This window comes from Schistocerca piceifrons, chromosome 4 (assembly GCF_021461385.2).
Source record: "Schistocerca piceifrons isolate TAMUIC-IGC-003096 chromosome 4, iqSchPice1.1, whole genome shotgun sequence".
NCBI classification, from domain to species: domain Eukaryota; kingdom Metazoa; phylum Arthropoda; class Insecta; order Orthoptera; family Acrididae; genus Schistocerca; species Schistocerca piceifrons.
The window spans coordinates 677,995,451-678,014,722 of NC_060141.1; positions in this window are offsets into that span (position 1 = coordinate 677,995,451).

Consider the following 19,272-nt stretch of genomic DNA (forward strand, 5'->3'; position numbering starts at 1 on the left):
TTCGATGCGGACCTCTCACAGCATTTCATGTGTTCCTACCAGAGGTCTACAGAAACATGTAATTCTTGGAAAGATCTATTGTAACTATTGCTATAATAAAATATCACGTAACGATTTATCGAGGATTAATGCCTTCACATAAGAGTGCTCTCTTACGCGTTATTATCGTCAATAATTTCCTTCTTTTATAATTTCCTGCAAGCCGTTTTGGTGGAGCCGTGAAATTTCATCAGAAACGCTTAATAACGCATCAACGAAACAAGCCTTCAATATAATACAGTATATGACAACCAAGACCGGAGTTAACCATTGTATGCTTACGTGCGAGCGTAATGAATAACGTCGTGGTTTCTGGAATCGAAGCCGGCCGATGTGGCCGAGCGGTTCTAGGCGCTTCAGTCTGGAACCGCGCGACCACTGCGATCGCAGGTTCGAATCCTGCCTCGGGCATGGATGTGTGTGATGTCCTTAGGTTAGTTAGTTTAAGTAGTTCTAAGTTCTAGGGGACTGATGACCTCAGATGTTAAGTCCCATAGTGCTCAGAGCCATTTGAACCATTTTTGATTTCGAAGTATGTGGTTAGGCTGGAAGCTAAGATATCAGCTTAAATTGCTGCGATAGAAAAGAGCAACAACAAAATTCATATTCTTTCCTTTCGTAAATATCTGGCTCTTTATTTGCGCAAATGTGCCCCCTTTCGAGTGTGTGGTTAAGCAGGAAGGTAAAAGGGCGTTTAAATTTGCTGCAAGGCCGGCCGGAGTGGCCGAGCGGTTCTAGGCAGTACAGTCTGGAACCACGCGACCGCTACGGCGGCAGGTTCGAATCCTGCCTCGGGCTTGAATGTGCATGATGTCCTTAGGTTAGTTAGGTTTCAGTAGTTCTAAGTTCCAGGAGACTGATGACCTCAGAAGTTAAGTCCCATAGTGCTCAGAGCCATTTGAAATTGCTGCGAGTGAAACGAGGAGCATTAACATTCATATTATTCCTTCTCACAAACATTTCGCTGTTTATTTACAGTTGTGTGGCATTTTCTGAGGCCGTTGTTAGGCAGGAACCTAAGAGTACAGCTTTAATTGCGGCAACTGAAACGAGCAACAAGAAAGTTTATATGCTACGTTTTCACTAATACACTCCTGGAAATTGAAATAAGAACACCGTGAATTCATTGTCCCAGGAAGGGGAAACTTTATGGACACATTCCTGGGGTCAGATACATCACATGATCACACTGACAGAACCACAGGCACATAGACACAGGCAACAGAGCATGCACAATGTCGGCACTAGTACAGTGTATATCCACCTTTCGCAGCACTGCAGGCTGCTATTCTCCCATGGAGACGATCGTAGAGATGCTGGATGTAGTCCTGTGGAACGGCTTGCCATGCCATTTCCACCTGGCGCCTCAGTTGGACCAGCGTTCGTGCTGGACGTGCAGACCGCGTGAGACGACGCTTCATTCAGTCCCAAACATGCTCAATGGGGGACAGATCCGGAGATCTTGCTGGCCAGGGTAGTTGACTTACACCTTCTAGAGCACGTTGAGTGGCACGGGATACATGCGGACGTGCATTGTCCTGTTGGAACAGCAAGTTCCCTTGCCGGTCTAGGAATGGTAGAACGATGGGTTCGATGGCAGTTTGGATGTACCGTACACTATTCAGTGTCCCCTCGACGATCACCAGTGGTGTACGGCCAGTGTAGAAGATCGCTCCCCACACCAGGATGCCGGGTGTTGGCCCTGTGTGCCTCGGTCGTATGCAGTCCTGATTGTGGCGCTCACCTGCACGGCGCCAAACACGCATACGACCATCACTGGCACCAAGGCAGAAGCGACTCTCATCGCTGAAGACGACACGTCTCCATTCGTCCCTCCATTCACGCCTGTCGCGACACCACTGGAGGCGGGCTGCACGATGTTGGGGCGTGAGCGGAAGACGGTGTGCGGGACCGTAGCCCAGCTTCATGGAGACGGTTGCGAATGGTCCTCGCCGATACCCCAGGAGCAACAGTGTCCCTAATTTGCTGGGAAGTGGCGGTGCGGTCCCCTACGGCACTGCGTAGGATCCTACGGTCTTGGCGTGCATTCGTGCGTCGCTGCGGTCCGGTCCCAGATCGACGGGCACGTGCACCTTCCGCCGACCACTGGCGACAACATCGATGTACTGTGGTGACCTCACGCCCCACGTGTTGAGCAATTCGGCGGTACGTCCACCCGGCCTCCCGCATGCCCACTATACGCCCTCGCTCAAAGTCCGTCAACTGCACATACGGTTCACGTCCACGCTGTCGCGGCATGCTACCAGTGTTAAAGACTGCGATGGAGCTCCGTATGCCACGGCAAACTGCCCGACACAGACGGCGGCGGTGCACAAATGCTGCGCAGCTAGCGCCATTCGACGGCCAACACCGCGGTTCCTGGTGTGTCCGCTGTGCCGTGCGTGTGATCATTGCTTGTACAGCCCTCTCGCAGTGTCCGGAGCAAGTATGGTGGGTCTGACACACCGGTGTCAATGTGTTCTTTTTTCCATTTCCAGGAGTGTATTTCACTCTTTATTTCCGAACATGTGGCGATTTCCGAATGCATCGTTAGGCTGAAACCTAAGAGCACAGCTTTATTAACTGTTGCGTTTAAAAGCAACTGCAATTAAATTTGTAATTTTTTTCTCACAAATATTTTTTTCTTTATTTGCGCATCTGTAACGACTTCCGAGTGCTTAATTAGGCAGGAACCTAAGAAGAAAGCTTAAATCGCTGCGAATGATTCGAGGAGTAATAATATTCATATTCTTCCCTGTCGCAAAGTCGATAGCCGACCATGCGGTAGTCGATATTGTGCGTGACGTCAAAATGACGTCACGTTTACTGGAATTGTTGTGAAATGAGCATTACCCGTCGTTTTAAACCACTGAATACACAAGTGCCACAGAAGCTGATCGGTGGCACACAGTATGTATAAATTGAGTCTGTGGTTGCTTGGTCGATTCATGATAGGATTCAATGTGTCGTTAGTAGCTGTCCAACGAATCGGTTGTGGCAGAGCAGTGCATCGACATTGGTCTTTGAATACGGACGAAATTGTAATATCAATTTCATCTTTTTGGATCTATGTGGAGAAAGAGGCAGAAGAACTTTATTAAGAAAGTAGTAGTTTCAACTTAGCTTATACAATCCGGCGCTTCCTTTGATAAGCTTACAAAGAAGGCGCTACACTGCAGCTAATGATGACACATCGACATCTCAGCGTGGATCGACTGTGTAGCCACATATTCCATTTATACATTCTCTTAGCCGCCGATCAATGTTTCCGTCATTGTAGCGAAACTCAAAACTGTATCAACTAAAACCACTAAAAGTAATCGCAAAATATATCAGTTTAAAACATCAGATAAAAATTCGCTTGATGCCTTCCTAAGAGAGAGTCTCTATTCCTTCGAAGCTAATTGTGTAAGTGGAGACCAGGTATAGCTCAAACTCAAAGATACAATATCGATAGCAATAGATAGATTCATACCGCATAAGTTAATAAAATACGGGACTGATCCACCATGGTACACAAAACACGTCAGAAAACTGTTGCAGAAGCAACAAAAAAATCATGCCAAATTCAGAAGAACGCAAAATCACCAAGACTGGCTAAGTTTCACGGAAGCTCGAAATTTATTGAGGACGTCAATGCGAGATGCTTTTAATAGTTTCCACAATGAAACATTGCCTCAAAATATGGTAGAAAACCCAAAGAGATTCTGGTCGTATATAAAGTACACCAGTGGCAAAACACCGTCACTGCGCGATACCGATGGAAATGTTACCGATGATGGTACCAATAAAGCGGAGTTATTAAAGACAGTTTTCTGTAATTCCTTCACGAAAGAAGGCGAAGTAAATATTCCGTAATTCGAAACCAAAACAGCTGTTATCATGAGTGACATAAAAGTGGGTGTTGTGAAACAACTCAAATCACTTAAGAAAGGCAAGTCTTCCGCTCCAGATGGTATACCAACCAGGTTCCTTGCAGAGTATGCAAACACGATAGCACCTTTCTTAGCAATCATGTACAACCACTCACTTGACGAAAGGTCTGTTCCTAAAGACTGGAAAGTAGCACAGGTCACACCAATATTCAAGAAAGGAAATAGGAGTAACCCATTGAATTACAGACCCATATCAATTACCTCAATTTGCAGAAGGATTTTGGAGCATATACTGTACTCGGACATTATGAACCACCTTGAAGAAAATGACTTATTGATACATAACCCACATGAAATATCGTTCTTGTGCAGCACAGCTAGATCTTTATTCCCACGAAGTAACGAGTGCTGTCGACGAGGGATCTCAGATCGATTCCATATTCCTAGATTTCCAGAAGGCTTTTGATACAGTTCCTCACAAGTGACTATTAATCATTTTGCGTGAATATGGAGTTTCGTCTCAGTTGTGTGACTGGATTCGTGATTTCCTCTCAGAGAGGTCACAGTTCGTAGTGACAGACGGTAAATCAGCGAGTACAACAGAAGTGATATCTGGCGTTCCGCAAGGTAGTGTACAGGCCCTCTGCTATTTATGGTTTATATAAATGATCTAGGTGATAATATGAGCAGCCCCCTGAAATTTTTTGCGGATGAGGCTGTAATTTAGCCTCTAGTAAAATCACCAGACGATCAATTCCAAATACAAAATGATCTAGAGAGAATTTCTGTACGGTGCGAAAAGTGGCAATTGGCACTAAACAAAGAAATGTGCGAGGTCATCCACATGGGTACTAAAATAAATCCGATAAATTTTGGGTATACGCTAAATCGCAAAAATCTAAGGGCTGTCAATTCGACTAAATACCTAGGAATTACAATTACGAGAAACTTAAATTGGAAATACCACATAGATTATATTGTAGGGAAGGCGAAACAAAGACTGCGCTTTGTTGGCAGAACATTTAGAAGATGCGACAAACCCGCTAAGAGACACCCTACATTACACTTGTCTGGTCTCTGCTGGAATATTGCTGCGCGGTGTGGGATCCTTACCAGGCAGGACTGACTGAGGACATCGAAAAAGTGCAAAGAAGGGCAGCTCGTTTCGTGTTATCGCGCAATAGGGTGAGAGTGTCACTGGCATGATAACGCGAGTTGGGGTGGCAGACACTGAAACAAAGGCGGTTTTCTCCGCGGCGAGATCTATTTACGAAATTTCAATCACCAACTTTCTTTTCGGAATGCGAAAATATTTTGTCGACACCCACTTACGTATGGAGAAATGATCATCATAATAAAATAAGAGAAATCAGAGCTCGAACGAAAGGATTTAGGTGTTCCTTTTTCCCACGCGCCATTCGAGAGTGGAATGATAGAGAAGTAATATGAAAATGGTTCGATGAATCCTCTGCCAGGCACTTAAGTGTGAATTGCAGAGTAACCATTTAGATGTAGATGTAGATGGCCAGCAGTTACATAGCCAAAATGTTAGAAGTAGAATTGAAGTTTATGCGGCAGTACTTCCGACATTTCATGGGCGAACGAGCGATACTGCTTAAACAAACTCTGAGCACAATCGAGTAATCATTAGGTTCTGCGCTTGCAGTTACAATTGAAATTATTAAGTTGGTGCATGCATTCGTCGCGTCTTTGTTCTGCATGTTGGTATTACGGCTTCTATCGGTTTATTTATCGAATGTCATTTTTCATTTGTAGTTCACTGTTGCTATCTGCGGTTACAAATTGCTATTTTGTCACTTGCGAATAGTGAGTGGAGCTGTGTACATTAGAAAAAGGAGTGCCGTGAGGAAAAATCGGAACATTTCCGACATATTCTTCTGTTAGAGTCCAATAGAGAGGTGACAGTAGCGGAGGCAGCCAGAAACATTTGTGTCGTGTGTGGGGATAAAGGCACTGGATAGAGCACAGCAAGAAATGGTGTTCCCGTTTTAAGGAGGATCATTTGACATTAATGACTCTCCATACTCAGTAAGACCTTCATCGTTTGATATAAATCGTTTAAAGGTATTAATCAACAATCATCCACGTCATGTGCAGATGTCATAAACTGCAACTTTGCGTGCAATGGGGAAGGGTCAAAAATCGGACCTATGGCTACCGTGTGGTCTAAGCCAAAATCACAGAAATCAGAAGAGTGGCCATATGTGCGTCTCTGCTTGCGCGTTATCATTGGGTGAATAAATCTGACCTTTCTTATCGTAATCTTTGCTGGTGATGAGAAGACGTAAGGAAAAGAGAGGAATGTTTGATCTCAAACAAAGCAGCAACTCCTGGTAGAAAGACCTGTGCGTATCCACAAAAGATAATGTTATGCACCTGGAGGAACGGCGACATTGTCGTGTACGAGGAATTGCTTCCCCGAGGTGTAACCATCACTGCTAACATTTACTGTCAACAAACCGAGATGTCTTACAAACACAGTTCAAGAACAACGTCCGGGAAGTCTATGTGAAGTGATGCTGCTAGACAGACAAGAAACAGTATACAGGAGCTGGGTTACGAAGTCTTACCGCAACCACTTTATTCACCTGATCTTGCGCCCTCACGTTTCCGCCTTTTCCGCTCCCTGTAGAACGACTTTAAGGATACTCCTTTCCGTATGAAAATGCGCTCCGAACATGGCACAAGTTCCTCGCCTCAAAACCACGTGACATCTATAGTCTTGGAATCTAAAAGTTAGCCGGCCGGAGTGGCCCAGCGGTTCTAGGCACTGCAGTCTGGAACAGCGCGACCGTTATGTCGCAGGTTCGAATCCTGCCTGGGGCATGGATGTGTGTGATGTCCTTAGGTTAGTTAGGTTTAAGTAGTTCTAAGTTCTAGGGGACTGATGACCTCATAAATTAAGTCCCATAGTGCTCAGAGCCATTTTTTCTAGAAGTTACTCCAGCGTTGGCAAATAGTTGTAACCACTGAAGGAGAATGTAAAATCTATTATGTGTATCTGATGTGTCTATTAAACTTATGCAAAAACGCTACGAACTGATGCACGAACCTAATGAAAATCATATTACTATTTTCCAGGTAATGGGACTATGTAGTAATCAGACTATGTACTTTTATCAACATACATTTGAAAGCGCTCTGCAGTCCTCGAAACACCGAAATATTCTTTCGTTAATACGCGTCGCCGGAGTGGCATAAAACCGAAGATATACTTCTGACTTTTAGCACCTGTCAGCTTCTTCATATCCATCTAAACAGTTGATTAAAATTTTGTAATAGAACTGATGTGATATTCTTCTTGGATGAATAAGGTAGTTCAGATCAATCAGTGAACATTAATTATTTTCCACAAAGCACTTACACATAGTATATTTTCACAAACGATATACAAAGTTATGCCACCTGTCCTGACTTATTCCATAAAAATGAACTTACTAGAGGGTGAGCACGAAGAAACTGACTACATTTTAAAAGAAATGTGCAATATTGAATATTTATTCATTTATTTCATTGTAAACTCATAATCTTCACAGGGGATGTATTATATCTTCAAGCTACTTCGCGGGGCACCACTCTACCAACTGCTTACTGTATTCGGCGGTGTGTAGAAACGTGCCAAAAATTTAAATTACACATTTAAGAAATCTTTCACACAGGAGAATCGTACAATCATACCGTCGTTTTACCATTTCAAAGACTCCCGTATAGAGGACATACTAATAAGCATCGCTGGTGTAGAGAAACGACTGAAAGAGCTGAAACCAAGTAAGTCGCCAGGTCCTGATGGAATCTCAGTTCGTTTGCGTTTTTCGCGGATCTCTCGACCAGCTTAGTCCGAAGCGGCTGGGGAAAAGCGGACCCGCAAAATTACAGACCAATATCCTTTTTTTGGCTCTGAGCACTATGGGACTCAACTGCTGAGGTCATTAGTCCCCTAGAACTTAGAACTAGTTAAACCTAACTAAGCTAAGGACATCACAAACATCCATGCCCGAGGCAGGATTCGAACCTGCGACCGTAGCGGTCTTGCGGTTCCAGACTGCAGCGCCTTTAACCGCACGGCCACTTCGGCCGGCCCAATATCCTTAACATTGGTTTCCTGCAGAATTATTCAACACATTCTGAGTGCAAATATAGTAAATTTTCTTGGCACGGGAAAGCTTCTGTTCACAGAACAGCACAGATTTAGGAAACTCATACCGCCCTTTTCTCACATCACATCCTATAAGTCATGACTAGACGGCAACAGGTAAATCCCACATTCCTAGCCTTCGGGACAGCTATTGACACGGTGCCACAATACCGACTGTTAACAAAGGTACAAGCGTATGGAATAGGTTCCCAGGGATGTAAGTAGCTCAAAGACTTGTTAATTAACAGAACCCGATGCCGAGTGTTCATCAAAGACAAGAATATCGTCAGGAGTGCCCCAGGGAAGTGAGATAAGACCGGTGTTATTTTCTATAAACATAACTGATCTGGTAGACATGATTAGCAACAATCTGCGGTTGTTTGCTGACAGTGTTGTGATGTACATGAAGGTGTCGTCGTTGAGTGACTTTAGGTGGACACAAGATGACAGACAAAATTTATAGTTGGTGCGATAAATGGCAACTAGCTCTACATGTAGATAAATGAAAGTTAATGCAAATAAGTAGGAAACACAAACCCGTAATGTTCCAGCAAAGCATTAGTTGTGCTCTGCTTCACACAATCACGTCGATGAAATATATTGGCGTAATGTTGCAAAGCAAGGTGAAAGCCATGAGTATGTAAGTAGTAAGGTAGGGAAGCACGGCTTTCCGGAGTGGGAAGGAGCGCCTGGTCCCCGGCACGAATCCACCCAGACGAGTTGTGTCGAGGTCCGGTGAGCCGGGCAGTCTGTGCTGGTTTTTAGGCGGTTTTCCATCTGCCTCGGCGAATGCGGGCTGGTTCCCTTTATTCCGCCTCAGCTACACTATGTCGGCGATTGCTGCGCAAATAAGTTCTCCACGTACGCGTACACCACAATTACTCTACCACGCAAACATCGGGGTTACACTCGTCTGGTGTGAGACCTTCCCTGAGGGTGGGGTGGGGGTGGGGAGGGGCACGGGAGCCGAACCCCACACTAATCCTGGGTTCGGTGGGGGGCAGTGGAGGGGTGAAGTGGACTGCAGTAGTCGTTGTGGGGTTGTGGATCACTGCGGCTGCTGCGGGGACGGAGCCTCTCCGTCGTTTGTAGGTCCCCGGTTAACATACAGTACAATACAATACAAGATAGGGAAGTGGTCGACTTCGACTTATTGGGAGAGTTCCAGAAAAGTGTAGTCCACCTGTAGAGGAGACGGCATATAGTACTCTCGTGGTACCCATTGTTTAGCAGTGCTCGAATGTTTGGGATCCGCACCAGATCAGATTAAAGGAAGACATCGAAGCAATTTAGAGGCGGGGTGCTAGATTTGTTACCGATAGGTAATTATTTCCCGTAAACATGAAGATAACATTAGAGAGATTAGGGCTCGTATGGAGACATATGGACAGTCGTCTTTCCTCTTTATGTTTGCGATTGGAACAGGAAAGGGTGTAACTAGTAGTGGTACAGCGTACCCTTTGGCACTCAACGTAAGTTGGATTGTTGAGTATGTATGTAGGTAGATGTAAGTAAAGAACAGCCATTAGTGTTCATCGTATCTCCAAAACGTACATGTAACAAGCAAAAATGGACAAGTCCGTTTCTTCATTAATATGAATTTTACTTGTGCGGCGGCCGTGAAAGAATTTGCGTTTTCTGAGTTTGCGCCATGGCAGCATCCTCGCAGAGAGCGCTGGCCAGTGATCGCTACTCGTCCGGGGAAGTAACCCTTCAGACTTCCTACTGCCATTATAACAGCCGGTTTACTTCGTGGCCCTCGTATCCTGCCAACAGCACAGATAGATGTGTCTTTAGTTCGTCAGACAGACAGCTCCATATTCAACCTCTTCGCGCCGCGTCACCTCTCAAAGCAGCGAGCGTCTACTCGCACCTGTCTGTAGTCTCTCTCACTCCTCTAATTGTTTTTTCTTCTTCTTCTTCTTACATTTTAAAAGAAGTATTCTTTCTCATTAGAGACCCAGACAGGGAGACCTGTAATTTTCTGTGAAATGGCAGTCAATACTTTTAACCCTCTCATTGCTGAGCGCGCCTTAACAGTGCGGTCGGGAAGCTCCACGTGGCAGTGTCCTGTGTCCTCCGTGCTGGCGGGATGTGGCACTGAGCTCTGGAGGGCGAGCTACGCCAACAAGGAGACTGTACGAACTTCCCCTCATAGAGTCGATTGATATTAATAGGTTGTGTATGGCTCAATTAGGGGAAAATCGCGTTTCAAATGCTGAGGCCTCTTTATATATTTCATATGGTCGCTAGTATTCAAGAGTAACTAACTAAAGAGAGATTAGCTTCACTTACATTAATTATTTATTCAAACCGCGACACGTAGAACATCCGTAACTGAGAGGCGTGATAATCAATTTAGAGAGTTCCACTCCAGTTGTGTTAATTATGTTTTCAAACCGCGACCGGTTTCGAGGTTTTAAAATCCCATCTTCAGATGTATGAAATTATTGTGTTTGGTAACACAACATGCGGTCGGGCCAGTCAGTGCAGGAGCTCCATTCACTGCACATTGGCGGGAAGTGTCCGCGGCCAGGCAGCCGCACTATTCACTCTTGCACTCACTGGACCGACCGCATGTTGTGTGTTACCAAGCACAGTAATTTCATACACCTGAAGATGAGATTTTAAAACCCCGAAACCGGTCGCGGTTTGAATACATAATTAACACAACTGGAGTGGAACTCTCTAAATTGAGTATCACGCCTCTCAGTTGCGGATGTTCTACGTACCAAATCTTCTACAGTATTCAATGAATTCGCAGCCGTTCGAGTAAGTATTTGGTTTCGTAAGCGCCAGATCTTTGGATCGAATCTCGCTTCCACCTTTAATTTTAATTTTATTCCCTGTCATTCTAATGAGAAATATGAGACGCGACGAAATTGTGTGATGACTGAGAACCGTTTATGAATATAAACTAGGTTTGTTTTGCAATAAATAAATTGAAAATCCATGCACGTGCTAAATTCGACTTTCATTATATGAACATCGCAATAATTATTGTTTTCCCTGTTCTGCGATCAGTATCATCCTGATACGTGCAGTGCTCCACTGGTTACTAATTGTATTTCCCACAAATATAGATACAATAAAACTGGACCGGAGTACAGACTACTCGCCAATTGCGTACGAATTGTTGCCCACCATGAGCTGATACAACAACAAATAAACAGACATGTAATAATTGGATAGTGAAGAAATACTGACAATACAAGACGAAGTCGCAAAACGTTCGAAACAATAATTGACAAGTGGCAGGCAACAGTGTGCAGTCTAGTACTCGGGACCAGTTTTCGAGATCCACCCTTTATAAATAAACTAACTGAACTGACTGGACTGAAAGTTCTTATATCCAATCGTCTTACTAAAAAAGTTTTCTTACTTTTTTCAAGATAAAGATTATGAAAATAAAAGATGAATCGTTAAATATTAATAATTTACACAGTCATAATTCATCTGTGTGAGAATTCTTCACTCTTCTTTGGGATGACGTCCAACTCGTGCGACACATAGGCTGGAATGCCAAATTCATCGTCAAAGCGTTGACTCTTTACGTGCATTTGTCCTATGTTCATATTGATAAAAGAATGTCTCGTCACCTCTGACAACTTTTTTTGCAACATAAAAAAATTTACCGCATTTTGCTTTTCAGTCAAATCGTGGCAGGCGTCTACGCGTCGTTTTGGTTCGCAAGGCAAGGTGTGTGGGAAAAACTTTGGACACACTTTTCTCTTCTTCAAAAGGTTCTGGAGAATGTCATGAACACTTGATTTAGAGATGTTGCTCCACTGTGATTTGCGTCACAAGAACATGACACACTACAGTCACAAGTCCACTATTTAAAACTGCTTGTTTACAACTGACTGGTCGATGCAAGTGTGTTTTTTACACAGTTGTTGGTTCAAGCTGTCATCAATTTTACTGCGCTGACGTCCCTTTTACGCCAGGAATAAAGTCAGTTTCGAATCTTTTTGGAGAGACGGTGTATATTTAGTGTTCGTTCACTGTAACCTGGAGTAATTTCGTTTCAGCCGGTAATTTCTGAATATTTTAACAGTCTAATGTTATTTCGTTGTTACTCGAAACACTATCTACCATTATCCTCTGCCACACTCATTCGTTTTTACTTCACAAAATATGGTGAACAGTCGTTCAATTTGCTACAATGTCGTCGCGATGTTGCCCCTTTATGGTATTCTATCTCTGTGGTTTGAAGCATGCTTTAATGTATAAACACTGAAATACGACACTTTTCTCAATCTCTCCTGCTGAATTCCAGACTGTTACGTATCCAATTTCAAGCTCCTAGCACAACTGGGATCATGATTTTTCAACGAGGGTGTCAATACATTTCACTTCGTGACACAAATCTATGGAGTTTTTCGCAATTTCTGTTTCTACCCAATGGTCTACCGTTTAAAAACGTGTAATGTGACACATCTTACTTTTTAACGGTGCTATAATAGTTTATGACAAAAGCTGAGATTTCGGAAGAGCAAAATGAGTACGACATTCTCAGAAACACCACTGTTTCTCTGCACTCACACCTGTCTGGAAATATGAGAGCCTTTCAACAGAATACGCCGAAGAAGTCTACATTAACGCAAATATCGAGACGGTTTGCACGAGTCAGCTCCTGCAACTTTGGCACTCTGCTTCACTGCGTGGAAACAACTGTAAGAGCACCCTGGTCACTGGAGCAGTTTTAGTGAATATAAGGCAACAACAGGTAGTGTTGTAAAAATTGAATTTCACTTTTGTAGTCGACAGACCTGTTGCTTTGTGCCCTTCAGTCCAAAGACTGGTCTGATGCAGCTCTCCATGCTAGTCTTGCCTAGGCAATCCACTTCAGCTCCACGCAACCCTTAATTTGCATCCATTTCAACCTTCTTACTGTGCTCAATCCTTGGTCTCCCTCTACAATTGTTACCTCACTCACTTCCTTCTAGTACCAAATTCAACTTTCCTTGATGTCTCAGGATGAGTCCTACCACCCGAGCCCTTCTCTTAACCACAATTATCCTTTTCCCTCAATTCGATTCAGTACCTCCTCATCATTTATTCGATTTATTCCTCGAATCTTTAACATTTTTCTGCAGCACCATATTTCAGTTCATTTCTTCTTCATATGTTTACTATCCACGTTTCGCTTCCGTATAAGGCAACATTCAAGACAAATACTTTAATTAAGGTCTTCCTAACCCTTAAATTTATATCCGACGTCAAAAAATGTCTCTTATTCAGAAACGATTTCCTTTGTATTTCCAAGTTACATCTTATATGTTCTCTGCTTCGACCAGGAGGGATCCGTCATTCTGAATAAGAGTAAACACTGATTACTTATCTTCAAGAAGGATAGAACCTGAAATAATCAATTCAAATTTGTACCAAAGTTTGGATTTGAACCTCGGTCTCCCTCTTAGTGGGTAGATGTGCTATTCAGTACTCTAGTGTGACATTGTGGCTAACGCAGCTGCACAGATTACTCTAGCCCAACGCCTTCCTCATCACAAACTTCAAGTCACACCTCATCCCACCTCGATTTTTCCCTTCTTAAAGCGTCGGCGGTATTGCCAACGCTCTCCAATTTAAGAAGGGGAAAATCAAGATAATATGAGGTGTTAATTGAAGTTAGTGTTGGGAATTTAGTGCCGCTGTGTAGGCACAATACCAGACTAGTGTAAAGTCGCGGCCTAGTGCTCAGCCTGCGTGGACGTGCGGTGCGGCTCTCCATGTTGCAGCTGACTGGTTACGTTAATAAGTGTTAAACTTACCTGTATACTGCGTTCCTTGCGCAGCAACCGACCTTGTAAGTAGTTATACTTCTTGCTCATCGTCTTTGTGTATTGTTAGTGAAGCGGAGGTTTTCGCTTCGTACCCGTAAATAATGTCGATGTATTCTACCGGGAAAAGTAGTTTGAGGTTCGCCTTGGATAAAAATGCAATACACGTGTAACCTGCAGCTTTGGAAAAGCTGCATGAAAATTTTGGTATTTCTGGTGATAATGCTGATTTCGTAGAAATGGATAATGAGAAATACTGTGTTTCTGCTAAATTGCCTGTTGCGTTAGACAGAATATAACTGAGAATCCAGGACACATTTGAATTCCGTCATCGTGATAATTCTGTCAGCACCGTTGATACAATTACGGCAAACAAAGAACTGAAAATTGTCAGAGAGCTAAATCTTCCCCCAGATCTAGACAACAAGGACTTGATGGACGAGTAAAAAGCATCGAATTCGAAAAGCGGTCTACTAGATACAAGATTCGGTGGTGTCATGGGATTTCATATGCACGAATGTTTCTTACGTCCAATATTCCATTTTCCTATAGGCGGTTACAAGGGATACATAATATGTTGGGAAAACTCCCGCATGTCAGATGTGCAACAAATCAGGACATTTTCGAGAAAACTGCCCAAGGCGCGTGCTTATTCTACGAAATAATCTGCAACAGCGTGGAACACTGGAGGCACAAGAACGGTTTCCTTCGAGTACTGCAACGGGCAACACCGAGCAGACAGCACTGATCAGTCAGTCCCCTTGTTTAACTGACGAGGAATTTCCACCTTAGAACAAGTAACGAATGAAGTACACAAGAAATCAGAGCAAGGGTATAAAACCGATGAAGACCCGTCAGCAACTATTTTTTCAGAAAAACAGATACAAAGTCCTTGAAATTTCAGTTCAACAGCAAGAAAACGGAAGAGAGATGGAAAATGAAAGCCCTTGTTCTTCTTATCCAAATAAAAACAAGAAACGACAATTAGAAAATAGTAGTGCAAGCTCCGAAGAAGTTCCTGAAAGAAAACAGGTACAGTTACCAAGGAGATAGAAGTCCGCTAACTTTGTAGCAGTGCGCGGTGGACCCGAGATTCGGATGGAAATTCACTCGGACACAGATGTTCTTCAATCCGAGCCACCATTCGTGGCAAGGCCCTTGAGCTGTCCACAGCAGGAAAGTAAAAACCACCCAATGCAGGACACAACAAGCCAAGCAACAACACAAGAACAGCTATGTGAATCCACAATAGCTGTGACTAGAGCACGCAGTGAAGTAGGATATTGCACGGAAATGGCTTTCAGTATGGCCACAAAATCTGCAAAGCACGTAGCTAAACCAGCAGATGGAAGTGTTACCAAACAGAAGTTATAAAATCTCGAAGTATTGAGAAGGCACCGAGAATGGAGGCCGTACCAAATCTAAATGCGGCGCGTCGGAAAAATAAGGAAAACGCGGAAAGAGAATACCAAGACGACGAGAAAAGGGAAATGGAAAGTGAACCTCCTGGAAACGAATCCAGACAAGAAAATTAAATAGGGAGATGTGAAACGACATGAAAACTGACAAATACTTTGCTATGGACAATAGGAGGGTGCTTTCTCTACTCGCGCTAAATATCTGCGGGATAACAGTGCAAAAGAGATGAAAATTCTGGAGCGTTTCTTGAAAACCAATGATGTCGCATAGCCTTCCTTCAATAAGTAGCTTGCGAAGAGATGAACCTGCAACAGCAATACAATGTGTACAATAGTGTCGGCTCCAGTGAAAGAGGCTGCTGAATTTTAATCGGACTCGATTACAGGACTTACAAAAGCAACCGGGTGGGCGCGTTATCAAAACCACACTAAACAAAATAATAAACCTTTATGTCCCATAAGGAACAAATAACAGAACAAGTAGCAAAAAGTTTTTTAGTGAAACGATACCGTAATTTATGAGACACGCAAAGGATGACGTAATAGTGGAGGAGATTTTAATTGTGTGGTACGATCGGTACATAAAACAGGATCAACTCATGATTATGGCCCTTTACATAAGGTGGATGGAGTACTGCAACTGATGGACGTCATAAATCTGCTAGCTATCACTCGATCCCACTATACACACGTACCACCACTGCCAGACTCGACACTGGATGCATAGCATGTGTTAGTACTTAAATTAATGAAATAAAGTTTTACTGAACGATACCTCAACAAATGTGGGAGTAAAATAAAACATTTATTAAAGCACGAGCACGTTTTTGCTGACTAGCGGCCACTACTCAATCAACACTATGGACCCCACGTGGCTACAAACCAGTAATGGTTGACCGGGAGGATAATTCAGATTGTAATTTCAGTACGTTGTAGAAGTTGTTGTTCATCCAAAATGTTCTTCTTCAGTGGGATGTGAAAAATTAAATGTACAAATTTCGCATAATCTATTGCACGTTTAGAGTGCTAGTTGATGCTACAGTAAAAGTATGATTTTAAAGAACAGATATTGGAATTGTAAATGAACATGATAGATAAACTCAGAGTAAAACCGAAAAGAATTCATATGATGCTGGGTTAATTTTAACTGTGGTATATATTTTTAGCAGCACAGTCGCAAAATGTTGAAGTCTAAAATTTTCAGTGAGGCACATTTTGCACATGGAAACTAAACACAATGTGCTCCCGGTGTCACAATGTGTTTCATTACGAACTTATAGTCCAAAGAAAACATATCGAACACTGACGTCAGGTGTTAGACACTAACTGACTGAGATAAAAATAAAATCAGTATGGTGTTGGCATTAGTTGAGCAGCATAATAGAGTACCTCTGTGGTTTCAAAAGAAGAATGTATTAAATTGACTAAACATATAAGAAACAGACAAATCAAAGCGAATAGAACATATCCACAAGTTCTTAATTCACATTACAGGTACTCAGTATGGGCACCATTTGTGCTGTGACACATCACACGTCAATACGTCCACACAGTTCACTGAAGGCACTACTGCTGCCCAGAAAAGCGTGGCAGCATCCCACATTGGAAATCTGTTCATTGGGTTCCCTATCTGAGGCGCGAACTGATTAGATGCGACAATATGGACCGGCTGATTTGTCTACAGATCCTGACACACCTGCTACCAGTGCGCTCTGTAAATACGTCTCGTAACTCAAGACACTTTTGAACGTGACCAGTCATTCTCCTTAGCTATTTTTCCAGATAAGCCTGTCTGATATTGTCTCATTTCTACACAGTGGCATCTATGATGCACTACAAGATCTCTGGTAGGACAGAACGGTTGCAAATCGCTCGTTTCAGCATGGCTCATGTATTCTCAGTGCAGTTGAGATCTGGAGAATTTGGAGCCCCCTTTACCGGACTGACCCTTTCCCCTCTAGGAAGGGGGATACAGATCACTACTATGCCCTAGAGGCAGTGATAGAACTGGGTTGTGCTGTGAGTGGCTCTTGCTCCTTGCTCAAATAATTTTTATTTTATTTAAACAAGTTCTAAATATTTATTTTATCTTAACAATCTGCACTGTTTAGAAATTTAAAGAAGAATTGCTTTTCCAGACCAAAACTGTTACAGTATGGGCAAACAAATCAGCTTTATAGCCACTCAAGAAGAATTTACTCAACACCAAAATGCTCAAATAACAGTGTGAAATTCTACTACAGTGAATATACAAGAAGTATCAGTGCGGCTGAGTAATAAAAAAATTGATTTAAAATACATACAAATTTAAAGTTACACACAAAATTATTAAGTAAGGAACAAATTCTACTTCAGACCTTTAAGAGAATTTTTATAATAAAAATGCATTACAAACAAGCAACACCCGCAACGTAACAGTTAAATAAGGAGCGGGTTGTGTAGAACATAACGAAAAATCAAATGACATCAAATCCAGCGGCCAAAACAATACGCATCTGAAAAACTTAGGAACTTCAGAACTGACAGATATGAAGTTCAGTTAGAAGGCAAGTACAGGTTTTATAACGTGTGCATATCACTTAGTACACACAGCGCCGCACACTACTTAATAACATCGGCAGACTTCCATCACAGAGAACAGTCCTGTCTAGTAACTCTCTCACATAGGTAATTCCGCTGTCTCTAGGTTCTGCTTGGGTAACAGTCAGCCAGATAGCCCTGAAGCAAACTGCTCTCAGTTTCGCCGTATCGCAAGTCTACATCTACATCTACATCTGCAACCATACTCCGCAAGCCACCTGACGGTGTGTGGCGGAGGGTACCTTGAGTACCTCTATCGGTTCTCCCTTCTATTCCAGTCTCGTATTGTTCGTGGAAAGAAGGATTGTCGGTATGCCTCTGTGTGGGCTCTAATCTCTCTGATTTTATCCTCATGGTCTCTTCGCGACATATTCGTAGGAGGGAGCACTAGGCTCCTCGGTGAAGGTATGTTTTCTAAACTGCACCAAAAGCCCGTACCGAGCTACTGAGCATCTCTCCTGCAGAGTCTTCCACTGCGGTTTATCTATCATCTCTGTAACGCTTTCGCGATTACTAAATGATCCTGTAACGAAGCGCGCCGCTCTCCGCTGGATCTTCTCTATCTCTTTCATCAACCCTGTCTGGTACGGATCCCACACTGCTGAGCACTATTCAAGCAGTGGGCGAACAAGCATACTGTAACCTACTTCCTTTGTTTTCGGATTGCATTTCCTTAGGATTCTTCCAATGAATCTCAGTCTGGCATCTGCTTTACCGACGATCAACTTTATATGATCATTCCATTTTAAATCACTCCTAATGCGTACTCCCACATAATTTATGGTGTTTACTGCTTCCAGTTGCTGACCTGCTATATTGTAGCTAAATGATAAGAGATCTTTCTTTCTATGTATTCGCAGCACATTGCACTTGTCTACATTCAGATTCAATTGTCATTCCCTGCACCATGCGTCAATTCGCTGCAGATCCTCCTGCATTTCAGTACAACTTTCCATTGTTACAATCTCTCGATATACCACAGCATCATCCGCAAAAAGCCCCAGTGAACCCCCGACGTCGTCCACAAGGTCATTTATGTATATTGTGGATAGCAACGGTCCCACGACACTCCCCTGCGGCACACCTGAAATCACTCTTACTTCGGAAGACTTCTCTCCATTGAGAATGACATGCTGCGTTCTGTTATCAAGGAACTCTTCAATCCAATCACACAATTGGTCTGATAGTCCATATGCTCTTACTTTTTTCATTAAACGACTGTGGGGAACTGTATCGAAGGCCTTGCGGAAGTCAAGAAACACGCCATCTACCTGGGAACCCGTGTCTATGGCCCTCTGAGTCTCGTGGACGAATAGCGCGAGCTGGGTTTCACACGACCGTCTTTTTCGAAACCCTTGCTATCTCCGGCCAGCACCCTCTTCCTTCTTGTTAAGCCGCATCACATTTCCTCTAAAATAATA